Source organism: Carcharhinus amblyrhynchos, chromosome 11 (assembly GCF_965287045.1).
Source record: "Carcharhinus amblyrhynchos chromosome 11, sCarAmb.v2.hapA, whole genome shotgun sequence".
NCBI classification, from domain to species: domain Eukaryota; kingdom Metazoa; phylum Chordata; class Chondrichthyes; order Carcharhiniformes; family Carcharhinidae; genus Carcharhinus; species Carcharhinus amblyrhynchos.
This window is the reverse complement of record NC_137334.1, coordinates 31,189,012-31,193,534: the sequence shown is the minus strand read 5'-3', so window position 1 is coordinate 31,193,534 and position 4,523 is coordinate 31,189,012.

Sequence of the window (4,523 nt, the reverse complement as noted above, 5' to 3'; positions counted from 1 at the left end):
AAAAACTTGCCTCTTACATCTCCTTTAGACCTTGTTCCTCGCACCTTAAACCTATGCCCCCTAATAATTGACTCTTCCACCCTGGGAAAAAGCTTCTGACTGTCCACTCTGTCCATATCCAGGATAATCTTGTAGACTCCTATCAGGATTGACAATGGTTTTATGGTCATCATTAGACTTTTAATTCCAAATGTTTATTGAATTCAAATTTCAACATCTGCCATGGTGGGATTCAAAATTCAGGTTGGTGGACTTTTAGCTGACTTTTCAAATTTTCCATTCCCATCCATAACGTATATTGCCTTGAGCAAGACCAGAAAATCCCAGTCAGTTATTCCTGGCCTGTCATTCTAATGGGTAAAGCTTCTGACGAACTCCATTCTCTTCTTTCTGTTGTGAATGTGAACAGTTGCCTGTTTCTTCACCTCTTCCCCTCCCAGCAATAATGGCATCCCATAAATCTAAAATTACATTTTGCCAAAAGCCCCTGCTCAAAATTCCAGTGGAGATTTAGCCAGATCACTTTTTGGGAAGTTTGTTCTCCACTAAAATGGCAGAGCAAACATACTAGCAGTCCAAATGAATGATCCAGTCATTTACCCAAGAGCAGCTGAGAGTTCCTTTCAATAATATGGAGCCTTCCCAATTGTTGCTGCGATTTGTGGGTTTATTGACTGGCAAATCGGATGCTGCAGCAATTAAAATTGCCATTTGTGTCCTGTAACTGCTGCAAGGCCCTAATTTAAATAAAATCAGCAACCACCTACTAGTTTAAGAATGAACAATCTAAGGCCTGGTCCAAAATAGTGTTAAGTTTGTTATCCAAATGGACAACAGGATCCTGCCAATATAGTCACATGATTTAAATTGTAGCATTATTCACAACTATAGTTGCCTTATATTTTCGCAGATGCTTTCTAACATTTTACTCTAAATGTGAAGATTGCCAAAGTTTATTAATGGACGTTAGTATTGCTCTGTTGTAGCCACAGGTTACAATGATAGGGAAATTAGTAGAAATAGTAAGAAATGCCTCAAAGCTACCTTCTACATAAGATCTTTATTAAACTAATTAAAATATTCCCACTTTCTTGATTATCCTACATTTAAACACCCTTCCCATTTACTTAGATGTATTCACACTGATTCATTCGTGCAAAATGCACTTGAAGCTTGGGTGAGGCCATGACTCAATTCTAAGGGTCTTAAAACCTCTAATTTGAACATAAAGTGGGTAGGCAGATATTGAAAAGCATCTCATGCCTTCTCCTTTTCTCCTTCACTGTTTCTACATCTTTAACCTGAAGTCTCACTCTAACCTGTTGACAATCTCATTTTTCTCTGCTCTCTCATATCCACTTCAAAGCCCATCCAACCCATTCTGATCCCTGAAATACTTACTACTGCTACTCTCAGGGTCCCACAGGGAGCCTCTAAGGGTGGTTATTTCAAGATGCTTAATGTGACTGCTTCACTTTGTTTACTTGAGTTAACCTTTAAAATAATTAATGCGAATTCTACTTCATTAAGGAGAATTGAAGATTCTAGCTATCTTGTTAGTGACAGGAGTAATGAGTTTGCAGAGTGAAAGCTGATTTTTCCTCCATGTGGTAGTGGACTAATCTCTTAAACAAGTGAGTTGACAAATAGTTAGGTCAGGCTAACTAACTAGACAGGAAGGGAAGAATGAAAAACAGGAGCCTGGAATGAAGTGTTTTCTGAGAATAAAGGTGTGAATATATCCAAGTAAATGGGAGGGATGTTAGTTGTGGGATAACTAAGAAAGTGGGAAGGTGTTACTTAGTTCGCACAATGTGATGGTACTGTGCCTTTAAGAAATGTATTTTAATCATTTTTCTCTGCAGGATGTTTTTAGCAGGCCTTAGCATTTTGTTGGTGCCAAGTTGTCTGCAACTGGTATCCTTTATTGCAGCGGAAGCAGTATAATTGTTGTGTTGATTTTAATCTGGACTAATACATTGTCCTGTGGTTTTAATTGTCCCTTAGGATTGCTGAGTGGATCTTGATTGAGGATGATTGACAGGTCAAGTGATATGCCAAAAGACCAATTCACAGGTGTTATAAAGCTGAAGATCCAGCATCACATGAGCATACCTGTTTTTTGTACTAAGTCTGAAGAAGGGTGTATTTCTGTGGGATGGTGTTTAACTTGGAACAGCAGAGATAGCTAGCTGTTAGAAGTTATACTATGTCATGTGAAATCTTGTAATTGGTACAACTTATGCTAACTCTGTGGCTGGAATTCTACCATCCTGCCTGCCATGGGAATTGGAATGAGTGAGGGACAGACGATGAAAATATCAGTTGATCTCAGGCAGAATTTTATGGTTTTGGGATGTGCTTGACCATAAAATCCTGTCTTTAGGGTTACTTGAATCATTCCTGGAGTGAAACACCTTATACTTATCCAAGCCAAAATGAAATGTAATACTTACGGTTCAGGCTAACTTCACAAAACATCTTGGAGTTTCTGGCCTGGGTTTTAACACTAGAGTCATAGAGGTTTACAGCTTAGAAACTTTGTCCATGCCGCCCCTTTTTCTTTAACAACTAAGCTAGGCCCACTTGCCCGCATTTGGCCCATATCCCTCTATACTCATCTTACCCAAGTAACTGTTTTAAAAGACAAAATTGTACCTGCCTCTACCACTGCCTCTGGCAGCTTGTTCCAGACACTCACCACCCGCTGTGTGAAAAAATTGCCCCTCTGGACCCTTTTGTATCTTTTCCCTCTCACCTTAAACCTATGCTATCTAGTTTTAGTTTCCCCTGCCTATGGGAAAAAATGTTGACTATTTAGATGACCTATGCCCCTCATTATTTTATAGACCTCTATAAGATCACCCCTAAGTCTCCAGCACTCCAGGGGAAAAAGTTCCAGTCTATCCAGCCTCTCCTTATAACTTGAAATATCAAGTCCCGGTAGCAACCTAGTCAATATTTTCTGCACTCTTTCTAGTTTAATAATATCCTTTCTATAATAGGGTGACCAGAACTGTACACAGCATTCCAAGTATGGCCTTATCAATGTCTTGTACCACTTTAACAAGATGTCCTAATTCCTGTATTCAATGTTCTGACCATTGAAACCAAGTATGCTGAATGCCTTCTTCACCACTCTGTCCACCTGTGACTCCACTTTCAAGGAGCAATGAACCTTTACCCCTAAAGCTCTTTGTTCTATAATTCTCCCCAGTGCCCCACCATTAACTGAGTAAATCCTGCCCTGGTTTGATCCACTAAAATGCATCACCTCGCACTTATCTAAATTAAACTCCATCTGACATTCATCAGCCTACTTGCCCAATTGATCAAGATCCTGTTGCAATCCTTGATAACCTTTTTCACTCTCCACAATGCCACCAATCTTGGTGTCATCTGCAAAGTTACTAACCATGCCTCCTAAATTCTCATCCAAATCATTAATATAAATGACAAATAACATAAGACTAATAAAAGTTTTACCTAAAAGAAGATATGTAAATCAACTTTTGAAGCGTTTCTTACTGTGTTTACTAATTTCCCTATCATTGTAACCTGTGGCTAAAACACAAAAATATCAACAAAAGACGACACAAATACATTGAGGAAAATGTTAGGTGATATCAAACTCCTGCAACAAATCTCAGCCGTAAAGAAGAGAGGGTACAAATGCATTTTCTCCATGCACAAGCATGAAAGACATACAGGCCACTCGCAATTGTTGAGCTTGCACAGAGTTAACCATTGACTGTGACACCACAATTAACAGTGTAGACTGTCAGTGTCGATTCTTACATTAGAGGTCATGTTGCAGGAGTATGGGGGTTATCCTTGGGAGCATGGACAGAGCACAAGTGTTGTATGTAGCTGTTGAGCTTAGGAATAAATTACCATTGTTGGAAATTCTTGATGTTGGTGATTTAAAAAACCCACAACATTCCACAATCAGTATGTCATATTTCAAGATCCTGAGCTTGATTTTAACTATGATTGTATATAGTATTGGTAGGTAGCAGGGTGAGTGCAAAATCTCACCTGCTGTCCCACTAAACAGTCATTTTATCATTTAGGGCTAAATGTAAATTGTCATTCAATTGTCTAACCAGCTGAAAAAACCCACTCAATTCCAGAGTGCAGTTTCTGGCCTGTTAACCAAAAGCTCATTTAGAGCAAGTAATGCAACTCTTAAAGCAATGTTGCATTCCTTTCAGGCTGACTTCTCTGTTGCAATGGTAGTGGGTGAAATTGAATGAGCATTGTTGACAGGGAAACCATTAGGGTAATTGAGGCTGTCCTAGAGATCCTGCTGGAAAAGGGGAGGTTTTTTTCCCCATCAGGCCAGACTAATCTAGAAAAACAAAGATCACAATGCATGGAGAGAGATTGCTGAGATTTCCAGTACAAAATTGTTAGCTCCCCGGGCATCAAAGTTTGCACAACTCTTCATTTCTCTATCCCTCCTGATAAGACATGGCAACAATGTTTCCTCTTCCTCCACAATACTCTAAGAGTTCCCTTTC